This window comes from Bos grunniens, chromosome 7 (assembly GCF_055505025.1).
Source record: "Bos grunniens cultivar Pamir isolate PY7600 chromosome 7, Bosgru_T2T1.0, whole genome shotgun sequence".
NCBI lineage: Eukaryota > Metazoa > Chordata > Mammalia > Artiodactyla > Bovidae > Bos > Bos grunniens.
In genome coordinates, this window is record NC_141171.1 from 95,600,617 (window position 1) to 95,625,764 (window position 25,148).

Sequence of the window (25,148 nt, forward strand, 5' to 3'; positions counted from 1 at the left end):
CTCAAGGTATACTGATGAGACTTTACTTTTTTCCTGAGAATTACCCTGTCTCATAAATCCTCATTAAGTTAGGATTGACTTAATGCATGCATAGTACTTAGAAGCAGTATTGGCACAGGGTAAGCAGTATACAAGTGTGAACTTTCTTATTAAGCAGAGTGACAGAACATTAGAGAGTGGTTAGACTTGGAACATTCCACCTGGCTGCCCTAAAGCTCACTCCTAGTTTCTCTACCCTGGTCTCCAGAGTGACCTAGTTCTGTCAGTTCCTCCAAGGCAAGATTATAAAGCATTTCCTCCAATTCTGTGAACTACCCTGTATCCTTCTGATAAATTCATTTTGACTCAACTTTCTCTTCTTGCAATCCAAGAATCCTCATGGATAAAGAAAAACTCTCAGTACAGTTCCAAACATTGGAATTCAGTAATATTCTAAGATTTAAAAATTATTTATATTTACTTTGGAGTGTGTTTTCTTATATCTTCTGAATATGCTGCTCTACTGTTCTGGGAAGTTATGTCAAGCAAAATAAAATATTAGTAGGATTACCTGGCATAGAAAAAGTTGGGACATTCAAAATGATGGAAATAACGTGCTCTTAGTATTATTTTTTAAAGAAAACTAATCATCATCATTAAAATGATATATGCAGACACTGTGCTTAGAGATTTCCAGATATTATTTCTAATCTTTCTAGAAACTCTGCAAATGATTAACCTCATTTGATGGATGGGAAAGCTGAATGTTTGAGGCTTGTACATTAGTTAGCCTCTAACGAGACTTGTAACCCAGTTCTAATCGCTGCAAAACCTGTACTCTCTCCTACAATGACTCAAGATAGCATTCTTAAATTGTGAACATCTTTCTGTTTCGATACTTGAGATATTTGGTTGAGTTTTTTAAATGGTGTGTATTCATTCCTTGATTAAATACGTACTGAGTGACTGTGTGGGTAAGGCCTCTATGAATGTAGTAAATATAGCCTCAGAGAATATGTTTTAGGAAGCGGGGATGGCAATATGTAGAAGAAGGAACTTTGTAGGTTATTTAGAATAAATGTAAAATATATCTACTAATCAAGGAAAGAATAATAGCTGATTTTCATTTTTGTTCAGATAATCCACTCAAAATTTGTTTCAGTTGACTCCAGAGAAATATTTTTCATTGTTCCCCTGAGCCCAATCTATCCTACTCATCGAACATGCGTACATATAGTAGTGTGTTTAGGAGCCATACCATGTTCTAGAGAATTTTAGTTCACTTAATTTCAGGGTATTTCTATGCAGGAATAATGTAAAGGGTGTTATTTGATGAAGACAGCTGGAAACTTCTAGAAACTGGATAGAGTCCCAAGTTTACCAATCCTGCTGTTACAATTTTAAACACATCGGAGATGAAAAGCCACCATCCCACCCTCCAAAGAGCTAGAATCTAATGATTGTGTGGAAACTTTCATAGCATCTCTGGACAAATCAGGCAAGTACTTTATTCTTGCCTTTGCTAGCACTTATAATGGGGATCTTTCAGAAAGGGACAGAATACTGTAAACTTTAATCTGTTCCTTCCCTTCAGTCTCACACTATGTGGTATACCTGTTTAGCAATAGAAGGAAAGAGGTTAAACAAGCTGCCCTCATTGACAGTAGAGTTCACCTAGTTTAAGCAGAAGAAATTTTCTGTGTGCTCACAGATATCAATGTTTGCTTTCTATGTAATGGAAAAAGACCATAATGGTAATGAGTATGGCTGAAATGCCAAAGAAGCATAGCCAGGCTTTGGTTCTACCCATTCTGGAAGGTTTTGTATGTATATTCAAATTCATTACTAGTGATTCATTTTATTTTAAAGACTTGGTCTATGTGTGATTGTATTTGAAAAATCTGTGCAGTTGGGGAGACTGTAATATTTCTGTGGAGAAATCAAATTGATAAAAGAAAATAAAAGAGATTCATTAAAGAATGAAGCCAAATAGAGAGTACAAATACCTGAATAAATGATCGAGGGATAAACAGGCTAAGCAGTACCTAAGTGTGAGCTTTTATTTTTATTAAATAGACTGCCAGAAGGCTAGAAAGTGGTTAGAATTGGAACATTCTGATCACCGTGGTCAGTTTCCTGAAGAAACTTTAAAAAAACCCCAAAACTGTATTTTTCTTATAACTGATTTTGATGCAGTAAAATATTCAATCTCCTTTTAATTTTTTTCAAGTATTTTTCATTGGTGGTGGAGGGTGGGGATCAATTACTTATAATAATATAAGAAAACCAAGTTGTGGCTAGTTTTATGTTTCTTATTCTGCCTTAATCTCTTGCAGCTAGCTCGGTGCTAGTTGCATCTAGCTCGAGGGTGCTGGCTCGGAATCTCACCGGGCTCCCCTGGGAGAGGGTGGGCTCTGTGTGTTCACGTGGGAGGCAGGCTGAACAGAGTGGTCCCAGAGGCAGCACCACGTGCCTTTTGGATCAGCGGCCCCTCAGGTGGGAGGTGCAGAACTGAGAAGTCCAGGCACACAGAGCTCCTCCCCAGAGCAGCATCCCTGGTCAGTGGTACCAAGCTTGGCCAAGGTTTAAAAGATGCAGGCTCCAGGGATCCAGACAGACATTCCAAGCTAGCATATCCAAGAGTGGATCCTGGAAAGCTGCCTTCTTAACCTGGAGATCAGCTAGAATTCCACGCTTCTATTCTAAGTTCTTTGTGTAGAAGGAGTGACCCCCCACCTCTTTGCTCCACCGGTGTGGTTGCAGCCACGTAGGGCCCATGAATAACCACCACCATGTTCTGGAAAAGTAAGACTTGTCTTCGGGGCAAGCTTCTCAGTACATCCTCCTCTTAAGCCTCCATCCACCTCTCTCAAGTCGACAGCTTTGCTGCGTGGTAATCTGAATTTGACAGTTTCATCCAGTTTCCCCATTTTGCGGCTTGGCTTTGCCCTGACCGGTTATTGCTGCTGCTGCTGCTGCTGCTAAGTCGCTTCAGTCATGTCCGACTCTGTGAACCTCATAGACGGCAGCCCACCAGGCTCCCCAGTCCCTGGGATTCTCCAGGCAAGAACACTGGGGTGGGTTGCCATTTCCTTCTCCAATGCATGAAAGTGAAAAGTGAAAGTGAAGTCACTCAGTCACGTCTGACTCTTATTAGGTGGCTAATAACCATGTACCTTAAAGATACATATTGGTGTATAATCATTTCAGTAAAATTACTTGGGAATTGCAGAAAATGGAACTTTACCTATTGAAGTGCCATGACTTTTTTAAAAAAAAAGTTAAAACTCCTCAGCTTTCACCAGGCATTGAAGCTTTGTATGTTTCCTGATGATTCAGAATTGTCATTAAAATATGACTTATTTTACTGAGCTATGCAGTATATTATGGAAGTCATTGAAGCAGATAATTTTCTCCTGCATTTTAATCCTATGTTGTTACGGGTTTTGGTTTGCTTGTGTGCTGCTGTTAGCTCTGCCTTTTCCTTGAAAGCCAGCTGTTTCTGTACCGCTGTCAGTACGTACACATGCTTTCATTTCTGTTTCTGATCTCTGTGGGCTGTACTCCCACATAGCCAAACTGCTGAGAACTAGGTCTTATTTAGAATGAGCTGGATTTTGGGCAAAGCTCTGGCAATCTTTCCTGAGAGTCACTGTCCAGCTCTGGGAGAGGAATACTGTGACTTGTATTCTGGCTGCCCAGAAGGTTTTGTTTACTTGTTGGCTTTGATTGCATGGTTGTGTCTCAGAGGACCCTGTGTTGTTGCAGTGGTTAGTTCTGAATTGCTGAGGAGTTATTGTTTAGAATGTAAAACTTGGAACAAGCATGTGTCCACATGTGTCAGCATGCTCCTGTCTCGCACACTCAGGATGGAGGGAAAGGATGCAATGTCCAGCTGGAATGCGGAGCAGACACAGTCCGATCAGTGATTTTTCTTTCCCTCTTGGGATGGCGGCCATGCTTGGTCCTGGGCTGCAGCAGGAAGGAGACCCAACTTCTCTCTTTCCTGTTATTTTGCCCCCAGAAAAACTGCTTGGCAACTGTCATAACTTCACAGCCCCTTGCATGCTTGGTAGTTTAGGAAAATGCAGCTCCTTTAAATATGCTGATAGTCTAAGCAAAGAAAAGCACCTGCAGGGTTACCTTATGGGAGCAAAGGGCCGAGGCGCAATGTGCAGAGAAAAACTGCCACTGCCCTGGCTGTTCTGAGCAAGGCGATTGGTGCCCCAGAGCGGCCATGTGAGACACACGGCTGGGGGACAGGAGGAAGGACGTTCCTAACTTACAGGCTCAGTCATAGTAGACCCCTTGGTGGTGACAGGTAGGGCCACTGCTTATAGGAGACATATTTACCAAAGCCCATAATTGATGCATGTATTTTTGAGGTCAGTGAGAAGGACCTCCTCCTGGCTTTCTGCTCTTTGCCATTAACACCATAAATCCACCTGCCAAAAAATGAGAGCCATCACCAAGCTTTCTTGGCTTCACCTTTATTTATTTATCTCTACAAAGCTTACTTCCTCTCTTTCTCTCTCTTTCTTCCTGCCTCTCTCTTCTTTGCTCCTCATTCCTTTTGGACCTAGTTCCAAAGTATATTTTATTGAACTACTTGATGCACATTGACTGGGTGTGAAGAGAGGGAAAATCGTATTCATGACTATCGGGGTCTCCGTGCCTGTAGTCAGGATGATACAGGGTGCACTAAATAGGATGGTCTCCATGGTGAGGGGGTCACAATGTGCCAGGCTTTTGTGAGATGAAACGCATGGCATATGTCTGGGCGTACTTGAAGTCTGCGGTTTCAGAGTTCTGATCCTGAGTTTATCTTGACTGATCAGCATGCAAGGCAGAATCAGAGTGTATCAGAACAAGTGGCAAAATGCGATAGAGCTTCAAAATGACTTAAAAATGAAACCAGAAAAAAAGAGGTTAGAATAAAGTTAATAAATTAATATTTTATTTGTTCAGCTGTAATGTCAGTGGCTATTTTTTTAAAAAACAATTAAGCAGTTATTTCAGCTTTTAAGGGACAGATTTTTAAGTCCTGACAAGGATTTATGATGAAACACTGTGCCAGATCATATTCTTGTGTTAACGATGCTGTAAGAGAAAAGTTTAGGACCTTTGCAATAAGTATCTTGTTTTTCAAATATTAAGCTAATTTCAAATATTGACTTTTAAATTTTGTTGTCAGATTTGTTGTGAAAAATTACTGTGTTTTTATACTTTCAAGGTTTTTTAATCTGTGGGCCTCCACTCAGTCATCGATGGGAGAAGATTTCGGTTGGAGCTGCTCTGGCTTACAAAGGTAATTGTAGCTGTTTGTGGAGAAAGGCTGACCTTCTAACCCCTCACCAATTTATCCAGAGACTAAGTACCGTCCTTTGTCGTATAGCTGCCATATACCTTTTTAATGTGCATTATTTCATATTTGTTTTTTACCAGGTGATACTTAGAGACAAGGATAAAGTGACATTGAATGTAAAAGAAGAAAGTATTGGTAAAGAAATATTCAAGGAGGTGTGTTCAAGTGGAAGGGGACGAGGATAAACCTGTGGCTGATTCCTGCCGAAGTTTGGCAGAAAGTAACACAGTAGTGTAAAGCAATCACCCTTCAATTAAAATAAATAAATTTACCAAGAGACATATTCAGAAACCACAGGGTATTTGACTTCATCCTTTGATTTTATGGTCCCTGTAATTCACTCTTGGTTTTACTATGATCCTTGGATGTATATGTCTTTTTGAAGCCAGACATAGAATAGGTGTCAGGAGTATGGGATCCTAGAGTCTGATTGACAAGTTCCATTCTGGCATCACCCTTAGTTATGTGATCTTGAAAAATTATTTAAGCTCCCTGGGCCTTATTTTACTCCTTTAAAAATGGAAGCAATGAAACTGTTTTCCTCATAGGATTGTTGTGAAATTATAGATCATGAATTTAGAGCACATGGCTCAGTGCTTGGCATGCAATTAGATGCAGCGAATGTCTGTAACTTCTGCTTAGTCTGTTCTAGCTGCAAATGAATTTCTTTTCAAATTCTGACAAGCTAAAGACACTTCTAAGATTAAGTGAAAAGGCAGTTGTCCTTGAAAGAGGCCTACAGATGGCATAAGTTAGGTGAATTAAACACAATAAACAGAGGAAAGCAATAAAATCCACTTCACAGGCATTCAGAAAATATTTGTTATAGTAGAGAGAATTGATGATTAGGTATTAGGAACTCATAGATTTATAGACTCTCTGGATTGGGTGTGGAAATGTAAGTAAATATCATCCTGCCCAACTATCCCATTTAGTGTTTTCTTGTCCTTACTGTATTCCTGTGGAATAGACATTCATCCTAATACTTGAACCCTTCCCCTGATGGAACCCCATCCATGAGCAGCTAGGTCTTATTATGTGAAAAATCTTTTAGTTTGAGCTGGTCTGCTCCTCTTGTTCTCACTCATCCTTTCTAACTTGGCTTCTGTGGCTCTTCATACATCAGTGACTCACAACTTTGAATATACTTATTTTCTATATTTTCCACTTCCTTCTTTCCAGATGTAAATCCCCAGTTCCTTCAACCTTTCTCAAATGACATGATTTCAAGTCCTCTTATGTTATGATTGATAACTTTAGGACTAGACTTATTTCAGTCAGAAATTATATTTTGCTATGAACCAATAGGAACCACCAAACTAGAGGCTTAAAACAGAAGGGAGTTTATTTTTCTCTCACATAGCAGAGACCCTGCAGTAGACAGCTCCGTGGTGACTCAGCAGATTCATCAGGGACCCAGGACCTTCTAGGTTTCTCCTCTGCCTGAAGGTGTGATTCTCGTTCTCAGGCTCTGGAGGTGGCCACTGTGGCTACAGCCACCAGTGTTCCCATTGCAGGCAGGGAAAAATGGGAAGAGCCCAAAGCAATAGAGTGCAAGCCTCCTGAGTCTGCTTCTCCTTTTAAGGAGCTTTTTAGGACACATTAACAGCAACTTCTATTTCTTACTGGTCAAATTGTATCACATGCCCAATTCTAATGCAAGAGAGGTGAGAAAATGTAGTTTTTAAGCAATGTTTTGTTGCTACCCTAGATAAAAGCAGGGTTCTTTCGGTTAAAAAAAAAAAAAAAAAAGAGTAGGTTAAATATAAGATATGCAGTGGATAGTCTGCATCAGGATGTCCTCTTAATATATCCTCTTCTGAATTGTGGCTCCCCTGCTTCAACAACAGTCTAGATATGGGATGACCCTGAGGAGAAGAATGGGACTGTGTCTGTCTTTGGAAACCCAACTTCAGAATGTGGTACTGATTGATGGAAGATCAGAGAAAAAACACAGAGCAGTCCTTCCTTACTTGGGCAGATCTTTGTTTATCCAACTGATCTGAGCTCAGAGCCAATAATCTAACTGTTTACTAAGGCTTCCTATCTGTTGAAAGTTGAACACCTGCTCTTTGCTGGCCTGTTTTCTGCTCTACAGTATCATTGGTGCACAAATATAGCAGGACCATAAACCAGTTTCCAGTTGTGCTAATTTCTTCATAAAGGCATAACTTATTAAAAGCTTATCAATAAATAGCATAATTGTAAAGTCATTTTATAAACGTGTGTAAGTTACTTAATAAAGTTCTGTATGGCATATGTGTTAGTACCAATGATATTTTAATAAATTACTCCAAAGTACAGTCCTGTTGGGATGGATGGCACCTAGAAAATTCATCCAACCACATTTTGATAGCTTTTTTTCTGTCCAAGAATCCCAGATTCACTGGAAGGGGAATGGGAAGGAGGAAGCATAGTAGTAACCTTTCAGAAACACTCTAAATAAAAGCAAAGAAAATGCATGCTTACTATACAAGGAGTCTTGGAAACTTATTCCTGGTCTCTGAAAGTAAAAGATGAGATGAACTGGTGTATCACTGACATCAACCAGTCACCATTCTCTCTAGAGAGAAACTTAGACCTCGATAGCTCAACTAGTGGTTGTGGTATAATAGTCAAGGGCCTTCTTCTTGCCTAAGTCTAATGAATACAAGCATGTGATGAGTAACTTCATTCCAAAAAACTTGAAAAATGCCTCAATTGGTTTGTTCTCTGGCCCATTAGACAAAGATTGTTTTCAGCACCAAGAATGCTGGCATTTAACATCACTTAGGAGGCCAAGTTGAAGAGTATACTCTTTTCATGTTGTTTTCTACTTCATTTCTGTGTTAGAGATAGGAGTGGAATGTAAGCTCACAGTCCAAGAATAGGTGAATAGGTGGATGAATGCAGATTGCATCTGGTCTCCACATACTCTTAGTTGATTCTTGGAGAATTTTATGTGACATTCAATGAAAGCTTCTCTTCGGGAGGTTTTCCTATTAGCTCATAGGAAAAAGTGGCAAAAAAAAAAAAAAGTTAAATATATGGTTACTGATTTCATAAAGGCAATGGTAGCTTTTGTGGTAGGGGGAAAAAAGTCCAAAAATGCATTTTACTTATAATCATTAGCTCATGTTTTCTGTGAGTTTCAATATGATCATATATTTTGCAGTGCTCCCAGCAGGTACTAGTGGTAAAGAACCCACTTGCCAATGCAGGAGATGTAAGAGATGCGAGTTCAATCCCTGATTCAGGAAGATCACCTGGAAGAGACCATGGCAACCCACTGCAGTATTCTTGCCTGGAGAATCCCATGGAGAGAGGAGCCTGGTAAGCTACAGCCCATAGGGTCACAAAGAGTCGGATGCCACTGAAGCTAGTTAGAACGCACACATTCATTTATTTAATGAATATTGCTCATTTACTTTGTACCTACCATATGCTTGGTATTGTGCTAAGTTTGGAGAATGCATAAATCTGTGAGAAACTGTTTCTGCCCTCATAAAACTTATGATTAAGTGGCTACTGATAGCTTACCTTTGTATTGTGTTTTGAAGTTTTTCAAGTGCACAAGCATTGTAACAAAATCTTTAAGAAAATCTCAAGGGAAGTAGGGTAGATAATAATAGTCCCATTTTAAAAATGAAGAAATTGAAGCTCACAGAATATTAAGCAACCTATCTGATTGCACAGAAAGTTAGTAGCAGAGAGTGTTGATTGTTAATTCTTCTAAGTTTCACATTTTAATGGAAAGAGTTATTTTATATGTGAAATTTTCCTGTAAGAACCTTAGGTGAAGTTGGATGTCTGTTTTTAACCTCTTACAGTAATAATAATGTTCTGACCTAGATTCCTGAAATATAGGTATTTCATCCAGACTGACTTACATATTGCAGATCTGTACTATTGATCAAATGTCATGAAAAGAAATAGCAATTGAATTTGTTGGTTGTTGAACCTACTTTGTAGTCAAAATTCTAGTGGTCTCAGAATGACTGGAGTCTGCCAGTTAAGGTTTGACTCTTATCATATGGCAGCTGTGGTAAACTTCATAAAGACTCACAGGCAGTTAAGAAGTATGTAGTTCAAAGTGAATCATATTTAAAGGATTACTTAAGAAAATGGGATCATGTCTCCTATATCCCAAAGAAGTCAGATAACATGTTTTTTTTTTTTTTTTTTTTTTTAACATCACCAAAAACAGACTTTCCCTCCTTTAATCTTCTTTCCACACAACTTTTGTTTCTTATTTCAGAGTAGATTTTGTGATGGTTTCTCTCTCTCTTAATATAGCCTTCTGTGAGAAAGGTTAATCTTTGCAGGATGGAAACCACAGAAAATACGGACATGGTCAGCAAATGTTATTACTTCTTTTTACAGGAGGCAGAGTGTCTGAACCAGTGATTCTCAAGCCTGGCACATACCAGGGCCAGCTGGGTGCTTATAAAATGTGCTGCTGCCTAGGTCCTAGTATGCCAGAACCACACCATCTCTGGGGTGGGGCCCTGGCATTTGCATCATTTTCAGATATTCGTGGGTGATTCTAAGTGTGCAGGCCAGGGTTGAGAACAGCTAGAAGCTGCCATTTCTGTTGAAAGGATAGAAATCAAATCAAGCTAACTTACACTAAAGTGCAAACAGCTTTTAGTGTCATTTGAATTTCTGAAATCAGTATCTAGTGGATATTTTGGTCAGTGTGATGAACTCTAATGACAATAGCCAGGCAAGGGCAGAAAATGTTTCGAGCAGGAGACCATTTTGTACGTTTTGAATTTCACCAGTGTGATGGCTATCCCATCTCAGCTTAGACAATTGCTTTCCTTATGCGGCCCTGGCTTTGAATTTAACTTTAGCTTCCTAAAACCAAATGTGTTAAGACACTTATTTGATGCCCAGATTTGAGTAGATTTTTCTTAAAACTGGAATTAGAGGAAGAACCCCATGGACAGGGGAGCCTGTCAGACTACAGTTCATAGGGTTGCTAACTGTTGGACACGACTGAAAAGACTTAGAACACACACATAGAAATAGATTGAGTGCCCAGAGCCCTGGTGCCCACCTGCTTTACTCCTGTATCATTACAGCTCTATCTGTACAGGGAAAGCAAAATGGACACCCTGAAATAGTCAGTGGGATAGCAACATATGTGAAACCTAATTTTTTTTTTAAAGGTATTTTAGCTAATAAGGAAGAGTGTGGGTATCAAATTATCAAAGTATTTCTCAGATCTTCTAGTCACCTAAAGTGTATTCACCTATTTATTACATTTTCCTGTGCGTTAACCTGAGCTTAGCATTTATACATTCAGATTAGAATGCCTATTAGTTCAGTTCAGTGCAGTTCAGTCGCTCAGTCGTGTCCAACTCTTTGCGACCCCATGAATCACAGCACACCAGGCCTCCCTGTCCATCACCAACTCCTGGAGTTCACTCAGACTCATGTACATCGAGTCCATGATGCCATCCAGCCATCTCATCCTCTGTCGTCCCCTTCTCCTCCTGCCCCTAATCCCTCCCAGCATCAGAGTCTTTTTCAATGAATCAGCTCTTCGTATGAGGTGGCCAAAGTACTGGAGTTTCAACTTTAGCATCATTCCTTCCAAAGAACACCCAGGGCTGATCTCCTTCAGAATGGACTGGTTGGATCTCCTTGCAGTCCAAGGGACTCTCAAGAGTCTTCTCCAATACCACAGTTCAAAAGCATCAATTCTTCGGCGCTCAGCCTTCTTCACAGTCCAACTCTCATCCATACATGACCACAGGAAAAACCATAGCCTTGACTAGACGGACCTTTGTTGGCCAAGTAATGTCTCTGCTTTTCAATATGCTATCTAGGTTGGTCATAACTTTCCTTCCAAGGAGTAAGCGTCTTTGAATTTCATGGCTGAAATCACCATCTGCAGTGATTTTGGAGCCCCCAAAATAAAGTCTGACACTGTTTCCACTGTTTCCCCATCTATTTCCCATGAAGTGATGGGACCGGATGCCATGATCTTCGTTTTCTGAATGTTGAGCTTTCAGCCAACTTTTTCACTCTCCTCTTTCACTTTCATCAAGAGGCTTTTGAGTTCCTCTTCACTTTCTGCCATAAGGGTGGTGTCATCTGCATATCTGAGGTTATTGATATTTCTCCTGGCAATCCTTATTCCATCTTGTACTTCTTCCAGCCCAGCGTTTCTCATGGTGTACTCTGTGTAGAAGTTAAATAAGCAGGGTGACAATGTACAGCCTTGATGTACTCCTTTTCCTATTTGTAACCGGTCTGTTGTTCTATGTCCAGTTCTAACTGTTGCTTCCTGACCTGCATATAGGTTTCTCAAGAGGCAGGTCAGGTGGTCTGGTATGCCCGTCTCTTTCAGAATTTTCGACAGTTTATTGTGATCCACACAGTCAAAGGCTTTGGCATAGACAATAAAGCAGAAATAGATGTTTTTCTGGAAATAGATGTTTTTCTGGAACGCTCTTGCCTTTTTGATGATCCAGCAGATGTTGGCAATTTGATCTCTGGTTCCTCTGCCTTTTCTAAAACCAGCTTGAACATCTGGAAGTTCCTCTCTTAGCAGTTTCCGAATAGCAGTTTCCAAATTCGAGGATCATTACTTCCTTAGCTCTTGAGGGTAAAAGCCAACCATGTTTCCATGTATAGATCTGTGGTTGGAATCTTACTCAGTTATTCTGATAGTTACAAAAGTAGGCATTGATTGATGTGTGATAGGAGAAGAGTATCTAATTTCAGGAATATTTTATTTTGGGAGCAGGTGAGAATTAAGGTTTTTGTTTTACTTTTTGCTTTTGTTTTATGTCTCGATGAATTCACCATTAAATCACTAGTAAATATTTTTATGGGGCTTCCCTGGTGGCTCAGTGGTATAGAATCTGCCCTCAGTGCAGGAGCCGCAGGTGATGCGGGTTCAATCCCTGGGTCAGGAAGATCCCCTGGAGGATGGCATGGCTACCCACTCCAGTATTCTTGCCTGGAGAATCCCATGGACAGAGGAGCCTGGCACTCTATAGTTCATAGGGTTATGAAGAATCAGACAGGACTGAATTGACTTAGCACATACATACACATACCTTTACAGACTATGCTTTTTCTATTCCTGTAACTATTGGAGTTTATTCTCACCTTTCCTCTTTTATATTGGGCATGTTTGGTTTGGGACTTCCCTCGTGGTCCAGGGGTTAATACCCTGGTGTGGGTTTGATCCCTGGCCAGGGAGTTCCACATGCCTCTAGCGTGGTGAGGCCAAAAAAGATTTTTAAAAAATGTATATATTAGGTATATTTGCTCATTGCTAAACCTTTTCAGTTATTCATGATCCTAATTCAAATTTTTAGGTGAAATAAAATGCATTTCCTTTTAGATTATGTTGCAGACATCAAATGATTTAAAAAAATAAGAAAACACAACAAAGTAATTATTCTACCATGAGCTTAATGAGTCATGCTCTGGGGCAAAGTGGGGATTGGCAGAAGAAAGCAGTGAGGTGAAGAAAAGCAAAAAGTAAAAGCAGGCATGTATCATGAAAAACTCCAGCCAGGGCTGAGGGGCTGAGCGCTATTGATGCTGCTTTATGATATGTGTCAAAATAAATGCAGGAAACAGCTTTTGCTTCAAAGTTTGGAATGCTGTGGTAACTGATATTTAAGTCAAGGAATGTTACAATTGGAAGAACTGACCTAAAGCTCTTTCCAAAACCATCAATTTTATTTATTAAACTTACTGACGAAAAGAAAAGTGACAAGACATAGATCATTTATTTATTTGACAAGGTACTCAGAGTTCTTTTCCTTGGTAGAGCAGCAATTAAGATGGGTTTTATTATGCTCGGCATGTGCATTGCCCTGCTTTAAAATTGTTTACATATTTACTGGCAAGGCACTAATGAAAATAAATCAGCCCAAAGGACTTTTATCTCCCTGTCTGTGGAACACTGTGAAAATTGCATTTTTAATGGATGATGACCACAGTTGTTTTTAGGATTCCTGAATGAAGTCATGAAGTCTTAAGAATTTTGGAACCCAAAATTTTGACTCATGTTACAATTTGAGTAACTGCTTTATAGAAAAGGGCCTGGTCTAATTTTGAGCCCGTGGCTTCATTATCTCAAGTTGGAGGCTCATTTGCTGAGAATGATGATTATAAGTCCCATAATTAAGGCAAATTTTTACTTCGAGTTACTCAAGTTATGAGAGAAGAGATACATAGAAGTCACTATTTCTCAAATCAGGTGTCCTGTGCTACACTTTGGAAGTTATGTGTGCCTCAAAATAGAGTGTGGGTCCCTCTGCAAAAAAGGCTTAAATTCTCTCTCTCTCTCTCTTTTTTTTTTTTTTTTTGGAGCAAGATTTCTAAGAGACTTTAACATGCAAGTGGACATTGCGAATAATCAGGAAAGGACATGGCATTCAGCATTTCCCAGACTATTATCAAGCAATATCTATTGTCATCTCTTAGAACTCTTTTTCTCAGAACATAGTTAGGGGAAATCTGCCAGGAGCGATAGGGTTCCTCGTAAGTGCACAGCTGGCAATGAGCCACTCTGGGTCGCTGTCTTCCAGATGGTCATTGGTGCGCCTGATTCAAGAGCAGGGCTTGGGAGCCTCTTCTCTGTGCTACTTGTATTTGTACTTTCTGAGAGAGCGCATCCAGAGGACTCTACTGGCCACTATCCAATATGTACATGCTAAGTTGCTTCAGTCCTGTCCGACTCTGTGCAGCCCTATAGACTGCAGCCAGCCAGGCTACTCTGTCCATGGGATTCTCCAGGCAAGAATACTGGAGTGGGTTGCCATTCCCTCTTCCAGGGGATCTTCCCAACCCAGGGATCAAACTCACATCTCTTATATTTCCTGTATCAACAGGCAGATTCTTTACCACTGACATCACTTGGGAAATCACCATCCTATATGGTCCACTCCTTTTGATCTGTCTTTAACCATGGTGCCACAGAGTACTTTGGCCTTTATACATAATCTTTTGGCCTTAGCATGAATTTGTGGACCAGTTGGTGATGGACAGGGAGGCCTGGTGTGCTGCAGTCCATGGGGTTGCAAAGAGTTAGACACGACTGAGCAACTGAACTGAACTGAGGACAGGTAATTAAGCATTAGGACTGTTCTGTTCAGGTGGCATCCATCTTCATGTAAGATATTTGTTCAATCATTCTTTCAGCAGTATAAGATACCTATTATATATTGAACACCACGTTAGGCTATGGGGATACAAATATGAATAAGGCATCCTCCTGGTTCTCAAGCAATGTATGGGTCATTTAAACCATTTATATAATGGTTGTTCTTGCTTGCTTCTTAGGATCTTATTTGGATATACAATTGGCCACTTCATTTTTGAAAGTTACTTTGCCAACAAAGGTTCATCTAGTCAAGGCTATGGTTTTTCCTGTGGTCATGTATGGATGTGAGAGTTGGACTGTGAAGAAGGCTGAGCACTGAAGAATTGGTGCTTTTGAACTGTGGTGTTGGAGAAGACTCTTGAGAGTCCCTTGGACTGCAAGGAGATCCAACCAGTCCATTCTGAAGGAGATTAGCCCTGGAATTTCTTTGGAAGGAATGATGCTAAAGCTGAAACTCCAGTACTTTGGCCACCTCATGCGAAGAGTTGACTCATTGGAAAAGACTCTAATGTTGGGAGGGATTGCGGGGAGGAGGAGAAGGGGACGACAGAGGATGAGATGGCTGGATGGCATCACTGACTTGATGAACGTGAGTCTGAGTGAACTCCGGGAGTTGGTGATGGACAGGGAGGCCTGGCGTGCTGTGATTCATGGGGTCACAAAGAGTCGGACACGACTGAGCGACTGATCTGATTTGATCTGACAGATGATTGAAACATATACATCCTGCTCCTGCTGTAGCTTCAGTCGTGTCCGACTCTGTGTGACCCCATAGACAGTAGCCCACCAGGCTCTGCCGTCCCTGGGATTCTCCAGGCAAGAACACTGGAGTGGGTTGCCATTTCCTTCTCCAATGCATGAAAGTGAAAAGTGAAAGTGAAACCGCTCAGTCGTGTCTGACTCTTTGCAACCCCATGGACTGCAGCCCACCAGGCTTCTCCATCCATGGGATTTTCCAGGCAAGAATAGTAGAGTGGGTTGCCATTTCCTTCTCCAGGAGATCTTCCCAACCCAGGGATTGAACCCGAGTCTCCCACATTGTAGGCAGATGTTCTACCCTCTGAGCCACCAGGGAAGTCCATTGGCAGGTCAGTATAAACCACCCGCCGCCCCCCACACACACAGGGTTTCTGCCATAAGCCGTATGGGGTCACCGCTGAACTGCAGAGCAGGTCTCCTCACTTGCTTTGTGCAGAGCATGTCATTCATTCACACAAGCACACTGTAGAGTTAGTAAAGTACAGTGGAAAACATGTTCACTAGAAGAACAAAGAACTAGAGCTCCAAGTATCCTTACTTTGTCCTGAAGAGTCCTGGATGAACCCCCAAGATGACAGGTTGCTGTTGAGCCACAAAAGATGCCAGGATTCCTGGCCTCTGGAGGAGAAGAATTCAATCCAGGGCCAGAGACAAGGCTTGATTGCTCAGAGCTTTTGTGTAATAAAGTTTTATTAAAGTATAAAAGAGATAGAGAAAGCTTTTGACATAGACATCAGAAGGGGGCAGACTGATACTGAGTCTAAATTTTCTGCAGTATTCCCCCACAGAAACCAGCACCAGGCAGTGCCAGCCCGGGCATGGGGGACCAGGAATGCACTACTTGTTGGGTGTTTAATTGGTAACGAAGGTGGATTATGTTCTCTTCCCCCGGCAGGAGACATGGTGAAATCTGTATGATGCCATATTTTTTCCCTTGTGCATTCTCAGGCCAGGCAGCCCAGATGGCTCCTGACTGACTGTAGGCCCGGAAAGGAACACAGCAGTAGCACCCAGAGCAAGGCCAGAAGGAACATTTCAGCAGCAATTGCGTGGATCTTTGCTGCCCGGGGGCTCTTCATCCCTGTGCTTCAGTGCAGGCCTTGATGAAGAACAGAAGTCCAGGGCAAGAGAAAAATTAATTTGTTCTCTTATCTGCGTTTAGAAGGATCCTGTGCTCAAGGCTTCTTGGGCTTTAGATTCAAACACTGCAGTGTAGAGGGATCCCTGCACCGTTGGGTTCTGATTAAATATGTTGTAAATTACATGCTGGAACATCAGCAGGTTACAGGTCTATTTGGGTTTAAAAAAGGAAAGATTTCCACCTGAAAAGTTTAGATACATCTATATGAATATACTTCATAGTTAAAGAAAAAGTTGGGATGTCTTGGGATAGAAAGGATACAAGGCAAAAATGACTGAATTTACTATTGATATTGACACCAGTTGCTAAAAAGATTGTTTTGGATTACTTTTCATTCATAGCCTGAGAGATAGTGTGTGGGAAAGGTACTCTTCGTGGGTCTTCTCCTCAGAACCGCATCACTCACCCTTCTTTTTGAATATTCTGCAAAGCAGCAATCTCATGCTTTATTCTTTATGGGTTCACTGGGGCTTCCCCTGTGGCTCAGCTGGTAAAGAATACAACCGCAATGTGGGAGACCTGGGTTTGATCCCTGGGTTGGGAAGATCCCCTAGAGAAGGGAAAGGCTACCCACTCCAGTATTCTGGCCTGGAGAATTCCATGGGCTGTATAGTCCATGGGGTTGCAAAGAGTCAGGCATGACTGAACGACTTTCATTTTCACTTTCTCGCTTAGGTAGCTACTGACCCCAGAACTAAGTTTTTCCTTCAATAGTTCTTTGCACATATGTTTTTCACAGTCCTCTGAGGGCTTACTCACCATGTGGCAGACACAAGTGCAAGGCCCTTGAGGAAATACAGCAGTGCACAAGACACACTCCCTATTGAAACACACATGCAGGCAGATTCTAGCCACTGATGGAGTGGTGTGAACAGGTGTGTGAATATGCTGCTCAGACTTCCACACAATTGCACTCATCTCACACGCTAGTAAAGTAATGCTCAAAATTCTCCAAGCCAGGCTTCAGCAATACATGAACCATGAACTTCCAGTTGTTCAAGCTGGTTTTAGAAAAGACAGAGGAACCAGAGATCAAATTGCCAACATCCGCTGGATAATCAAAAAAGCAAGAGAGTTCCAGAAAAACATCTATTTCTGCTTTATTGACTATGCCAAAGCCTTTGACTGTGTGGATCACAATAAACTGGAAAATTCTGAAAGACATGGGAATACCAGACCACCTGACCTGCCTCTTGAGAAACCTAAATGCAGGTCAGGAAGCAACAGTTAGAACTGGACATAGAACAACAGACTGGTTCCAAATAGGAAAAGGAGTATGTCAAGGCTATATATTGTCACCCTGCTTATTTAACTTATATGCAGAGTACATTATGAGAAATGCTGGGCTGGAAGAAGCACAAGCTGGAATCAAGATTTCCAGGAGAAATATCAATAACCTCAGATATGCAGATGACACCACCCTTATGGCAGAAAGCAAAGAAGAACTAAAGAACCTCTTGATGAAAGTGAAAGAGGAGAGTGAGAAAGTTGGCTTAAAGCTCAACATTCAGAAAACTAAGATTATGGCATCCAGTCCCATCACTTCATGGCAAACAGATGGGGAAACAGTAGAAACAGTGTCAGACTTTATTTTTTGGGCTCCAAAATCACTGCAGATGGTGATTGCAGCCATGAAATAAAAGACTTACTCCTTGGAAGGAAAGTTATGACCAATCTAGACAGCATATTAAAAAGCAGAGACATTACTTTGTCAACAAAGGTCCATCTAGTCAAGGCTATGGTTTTTCCAGTGGCCATGTATGGCTGTGAGAGTTGGACTGTGAAGAAAGCAGAGTGCCAAAGAATTGATGCTTTTGAACTGTGGTGTTGGAGAGGATTCTTGAGATTCCCTTGCACTGCAAGGGGATCCACCCAGTCCATCCTAAAAGAGATCAGTCCTGAGTGTTGACTGGAAGGACTGATGCTAAAGCTGAAACTCTAATACTTTGCCCACCTAATGCGAAGAGCTGACTCATTGGGAAAGACCCTGATGCTAGGAAAGATTGAGGGCAGGAGGAGAAGGGGACAACAGAGGATGAGATGACTGGATGGCATCACCGACTCAATGGACATGGGTTTGGGTCGGCTCCGAGAGCTGGTGATGGACAGGAAGGCCTGGCGTGCTGCAATTCATGGGGTCGCAAAGAGTCAGACAAGACTGAGTGACTGAACTGAACTGAACTGAACTGATGCTGCTTAAGGACTCCAAGAGACAAAACAGCAACCTCCTTTTGTATAAACACGGATCGCATGTTCTTATGTTCTTTCAGAACTACACTTTGCGACTTGTACGCACTCTTGAAGCAGCAGGACACCATAGCCCTTGTTCCCTTTGGACGCTCACCTTCTGGGACCATAAGTGCATACTTGGCATATTTAGGCCATCAGCAGCCTCCAGCGTGGCTGATTGTCTTGTCTGGCACTCTGTTTCAGAAGCAAGTCTATGATACATCTTTCTTTAAGATAGATTATTCTCTGATTTATGATAATAGTTTAACATTTTAATGAAGGGGCTTTCTAACTTTTATTACATGTTGCCTCATTTAAAAGATCATATTTATTTACCATATATCATTGATTTTAAAAACACATATTTTTTCGTATGTTAACAGTTTTTAACAGGATGTTTTACAGTCAATGGCATGCCATCATCTAGTTACCAATATGCCTCCCTATTCTTTAAAAACACCTCTTTCAAGACACATGTCTCAACTGGGGGAGCACTGGAGGCCCTTCACCCTGCCGATGTTTCTGGTACCTGACACACTAAAGGAATCCAGGCATCCATGCTGCTTGGGTCCAACAGTTGTAAGAAAACCAGGGCACCTTATCTTATATCCTGACATATTATTGTGTCTCCCTTTTGAGAGAGGGAACAATGGCATAGTTAATATGGGATAAAATTGATTTGTGAATTTAGACTATGTCACGGGCTTCCCTGGTAGCTCAGCGGTAAGGAACCCACTGCCAGTGCAAGTTCAATTCCTGGGTCGGGAAGATATCCTGGAAAAGGAAATGGCAAACCACTGCAGCATTCTTGCCTGGGAAATCCCATGGACAGAGGAGCCTGACTACAGCCTACAGTCCATGGAGTCACAAAGAGTTGGGCACAACTTAGCGACTATTAATAAAAACAGCAAACAACAGAGACTGCGTCTAACATTCAGTGAATGCTGCAAAGTATGTATTTTTCTACTATACACACGGGCATATTTGAAGAATATAACAGGTGGAAAAGGCACTTCCATATGATAAGCTAAATGATTATGGAGAGGTGTAGTAATACAGTATATGGATAAAACCAAATGAGGGATCAGTTAATCAATATGAATCCTGAGCAGGAAGAGGCTATTTTGGGGTTGGGAACAGTTAATGGAGGATATGAGAAGTAAACTGGCTTTTGAAAGCAGTAAAGGATTTGTATAAGAAGAAATGGGGGTGAGGGAAAATATGTTTTTTTCCCTAAATTTTTTTACACATGTATCTCCGGTAGAGGAATTCAAAGTAAATGCGTATTTTTAGGCTCTGAACATGCACTTGAAAATACATCATGCATTTATGAAATTGACTGTTTTACTAAGAACCAGTTAGAATACTTCTGCTTTTCTGGGAATTTTGAATATTTTTCACTAACTCCGGGTGGCAGAGGAAGGCGGCAAAGCACTGACTCATCTCTGAGATAGTGCAGAAAGGATTGGCTGGGCAGACTTAATTCCAGAGAGGTTTCAAGGGGGCCTGACTATCTCAGACCTGAATGTGAAATGAGTATAACCCATGACTCACAGAAAACTCTTGAAATGGGTAAAATGACTAAGCCATTCTCATCTGAAACGAGCTGGACTAGGCCACACTTGGATTATTTAGCAGGAAATCACAAGGTCTTCTCAATAAACAAGCCGCAGTTTGGGAAGACAGTGTCGGCTTCCCCTGTGGTTATGCCGCTTATCTTTCATATCATCACAGTGAGCCCCTTCTTCCTGCCCTCAAACTGTGAAATGCCATGCCACCTGCTGCGCTTAGCTGAGGGCTCATTTCTGTTATTAAATGGGTCCGACTTCCCCCTTCCTTTTTCAGTCATTTCCTTCCTTCCTTGCTTCTTTTAACACTTTAAAGCTCAGTTTGAGCACTCCAGAACAGTTTTATCAGTAAAGTCTGATGTTATGTGTTTATATTTTTAGTATAATTCTAAACTTTAAAAACAAATGATGAAGACCCACTCTGCTCTGGTGAATACCCGATCATGTTGCTTAACGTTTTTGTTTACCTTTGGTTCTAGTGGTTAAAAGGGCCGCGCAACACATTTTAAAAGTCCGCTTCCATTTTGACAAATTTTCCCCAGACTTGGGGCATCAGGTTCCTCTTTTATCCATCTGTCCGTCCTGTTCTTTCTGTCTGCTGGAGGAGCAGTTATCCACCATGCTGGACTCTAGATACTTTTATAAAATACTGGTCTCCAGGCCCTATCCAGAGTGATTTTAATTTATTGCTCCAATCTGTGGTTCAGAATCAGAATTCTTTAAATTGAGGTATACATAATATATAGCGTTACGGTAGTTTCAGATGGATAACATAATGATCTGATATTTATATACATTGTGAAGTGTTCACCACAATAAGTCTAGTTAACATCTGTCATCACACATAGTTACAAATTTTGTGTGTGTGATGAGATCTTTTAAGATTTACCCTTGGTGCTGTGCTGTCCTTAGTCGCTCAGTCATGTCCAACTCTTTGCGACCCCTGTGGACTGTAGTCCGCCAGGCTCCTCTGTCCTTGGCATTCTTCAGGCCAGAATACTGGACTGGGTTGCCATGCCCTCCTCCAGGGGAACTTCCCGACCCAGAAATGGAACTGCGGTCTCCTGCATTGTAGGCAGATTCTTTACCAGCTGAGATACCTGGGAAGCCAGGCAAGAACACTGGAGTGGGTTGCCATTTCCTTCTCCAATGCATGAAAGTGAAAAGTGAAAGTGAAGTCGCTCAATCGTGTCGGACTCTTAGCGACCCCATGGACTGCAGCCTACCAGGCTCCTCCATCCATGGGAGTTTCCAGGCAAGAGTACTGGAGTGGGGTGCCATTGCCTTCTCCCAGATTTACCCTTAGCATCTTTTAAATATACAATATGACTTTATAAACCGTAGTCACCATGCTATGCATTACACTTCCATGATCTATTTATTTTACAACTGGAAGTTTGTATCTTTTGACCACCTTATCCTTTTTGCCCACTCCTCACCATCTGCCACTGGAAAGTACCAATCTACTTTTTTTATCTAAAGGGTTTTTTAAAACTCCTCAAGGAATTGTAGAACCAGATTTGAAAAACACTGTGTTAGTCTTGAAACCTGGTCAGAACCAGTGTCTAGATCTGAGGTCAAGGCTGGTCCAGTTAGTGAGTCATGAGGCAGAATTTCCCCGGCAGCTATTGAAACAAAGAATTGCTGTGGATGTCCAGAACATTCTTGGGCCCCAATGCTGAATTGTCCCCAAATGAAGGATTCTGAATTCTTTGTTTCTGGCCGCTAGCTACAGAGTGGCCCGTGCAGTCGCCCTTGCAGCTAACATACACAGTACCTTTAAAAAGACAGAAAAAGCTACTCCTTATTCAAGGCACTTTGCTGTTTTCTGGGAAGCTGTTGGACTAAGTATACAAATTTATGATGACTTTGTAAACGGTACCCCATGGAATTGTGCAGTGCACAGCCTGTACAACCACACCCTGTGACCCATCGCATTCTTGTGCTTCTGTTAAACAAGTCATGACCTGAACTAGTGACTTGGGGATGCAGACAATTGTTGGCACAGCAACTAAGATAAAAGGCAAGTTTAAAGTCTGAGATAATGGGTTAAGATGTTCTTGAAAGGCTCCCTGCCTCATGGCTCTGTCGTATTGCTTAATTTAGCCCAGGTTGCTAGGGAAATGAATTCAAAATTGACCAATGCAGTGTCTAGAAGCTGTGTGTGAATAATAAGTAAAATTCATGGCAAATATACCCTTTGCTTGACAACCTTGGATGGATTTATTTGCTTACCCAGAGCTGAACACTAACATAACCTGTCCAGCCTTGGCAAAATTGCTGAGTAAGTCATACTTCTTTTCAGGTTCCTCAGCATCTTCTTTTTTACTTACTTAATATTTTTTAGCATGCTGATACTTTTAGTTTAATTAATTAATTTTTATTCAATTTATATAAATTGAAAAAACAAAACAAAAACAGTTCACCCATTTCTCCCACTCCCTACCACCCCACCTCTGGCAACTACCAATCTAGTCTCTATATCAGCTATGCTATGAATGGAATGGCTCCCCTCATAGCTCAGTTGGTACAGAATCCGCCTGCAATGCAAGAGACACTGGTTCAATTCCTGGGTCAGGAAGATCTGCTGGAGAAGGGATAGGCTACCCACTCCAGTATCCTTGGGCTTCCCTTGTGGCTCAGCCGGTAAAGAATCTACCTGCAATGTGGGAGACCTGGGTTCGATCCCTGGGTTGGGAAGATCCCCTGGAGGAGGGAAAGACTACCCACTCCAATATTCTGGTCTAGAGAATTCCATGGACTGTATAGTCCATGGGGTCACACAGAGTTGGACACAACTGAGCAACTTTCATAACACACAATGAATAGACTATTCTGACAGAAGGATTTAGCCCTGAACCTCACTACTGGCCAGTGGGTTACATGGATGGTTCCTGCCTTCACTGTAGTTGCAGTTAGGCAGGCCGGATGGTATAATTATGCTGTCCATTAGAACATTCTATAGTGACAGAGATGATCTATAATCTGTGCTAGCCAGTAAAATATGGGTGTGTGTGTGTGTGTGTGCACATCACTGTGTGTGGCTATAGAGCACTTGAAACGTGACTAGAGAAACTAGGACTTGAACTTCTAATTTTAAATGCTTTTAATTAATTTCATTTAAAATTTAAATAGCTACAGGCGGCTAGCGGCGACCATACTGGACAGTGAAGGTCAGAGAGTTGTCTTCTCTAGACAGTGAGAAAACTCATGCTTACTATGCACCTTCCCATTGTCAGCAATGTTTTTTTATGATCTTCTTTAATCCTCAGGAAACCTTGCAAGGTAGGTATTGTCTCCATCTCATAGATTGAAAATAACTGAAGCTCAGGGAATCAGTGGCCCATATTTTAAGACTGATAAATGATCAAATCAGCATTCAAACTTTGGTAGCTTTGGTTCTAAAGCCTGTGCTTGAAGTTTACTTGGGGTGGGGGGTGTCTTCCCTGTGAAGAGTTATTATAGAATCTAAATTTAAAATTAAAGCAGTAATGGCAACCACCAAAACACTCCTGTCAGATGTCACTGTATGATAAAAGGAATTGTCCAGAGAGAGTGAGAAGGGAATGTGTGCCGACACTGGACAGACACAACATGTGCAGTGGACAGGAGGGTGGTGTTGGAGGTGGGCAATGGCAGGAAGAGAAGCGGCCAAAGGCGCTGTGCTGCTGGAAGTTCCCTCTGCATGGCCTCCTCAACTTGTCATATGCAGAATCGCATACTCCGTCCCTACTCTTTCCTTTCTCCCTCAGATTAAAATTGGGCTTTAGTTCTCCAAATAGAACCATCAGAGGCTGACTGGTTGGCAGCTGCTTAGGACTGAGTAGAGGTGCATCTGGGAGTTGCCAGCTTCTTTTCATTGGAGCCCAAACCCTGCCAAGGGCAGGACCTCAGTTCTCTCCTCACTCCCACTTCCTTCCTGTATTTCTTAAGATGTCTAGAGTCCATTATTTACTGCCCTGTGTGTTCTGCTTCATTAACAGCTGTTCCCCACATCTAGGGAATATGCATTTATCCTCAAGGCCGTGGTTCTCAAGACCTGACTAGAAAAAACTGTTGCACTTTAAAAAGTCCAGCTGCCAGGGATCTGCCCAAACAAACCAAGTTTGAATTTCTAGGAGTGGAGTCCCGTCATCAGTACGTTCTGCTAGTTTCCTGAGTGACTCCGGTGTGCAGGCAGGGCTGAGAAGCAGTCCTTGCCTATGAGCCATCTGCATGTCTCCCAGAGTTGCACTGCTATCAGATGTTTTGAACCTAGAGCACTTGGTAGGTGAGGGCTGTGGGTGGAAAGGGTGAGTGTTGCAGAGGGTAGGAAACAAGCAGTTTAAAAGTGCCTCTGAAGGACCCTGCAGGTGAGGAAGACAGAAAAAGAGATGTGGAGGGACCCTTCGAGGGGCTTCTGTCACAAAGCATTAGATGGGTGGAAAGCAGGAATCCCTGATGAGAGAGAGAGCTTCAGAGTGAATTATCAATAGTGACATTTCTTCCATTTGACATCACTTGTTGAGAATGTTTTGTACCAGCCCCTGCTGTAGGGGCACAAAGATAGATCAGAAGGGTCCCTTTCATGGAAAAGGTTCTCAGGTCTGGAATCAACAAAAAGAAGAGAAAAATTAGGGGGAAAAAACCCTCCTTTGACCAAGTAAGAATAACCTTTGTTTAACTCCATTTTTGTACATTTGCCAGGTAATCCCAACACAACTAGCTCCCAGACACATCATGTGTCGGATTCTCTCTGCCGTGGTCATGTTCGGTTGCAGCAGTATCCTCTTGTTTATATCTTTTTAGCCTTCATGTGGTCTGTTTGTGCACAGTTTAACCATACTGAAAGGAACCTTAGAGCCTTGTCTACCTGCAACTTCTCTTAAAAGGATTATGTGTAAAGTAAAAGTCTATAATGGTTTTTGGAAATGCATTAAATAAGTCCACTCCTCTTCTTTGTCACCCCTTGCCAACTCATTCCCTCTGCCACATCACAACTAACAAGTT

General features: G+C 41.6%; 1 protein-coding gene across 1 annotated transcript in view; it reads left to right on the forward strand.

Moving 5' to 3' along the window:
- Positions 1 to 25,148, forward strand: part of CAST (calpastatin) — a 770,242-nt gene that overhangs the window by 199,321 nt on the left and 545,773 nt on the right. The window contains exons 4-5 of the mRNA XM_086413227.1: positions 5,213 to 5,287; positions 8,499 to 8,656. The gene's annotated coding sequence lies outside the window, so the exon portion shown is untranslated. The remainder of the gene's footprint in view (positions 1 to 5,212; positions 5,288 to 8,498; positions 8,657 to 25,148) is intronic.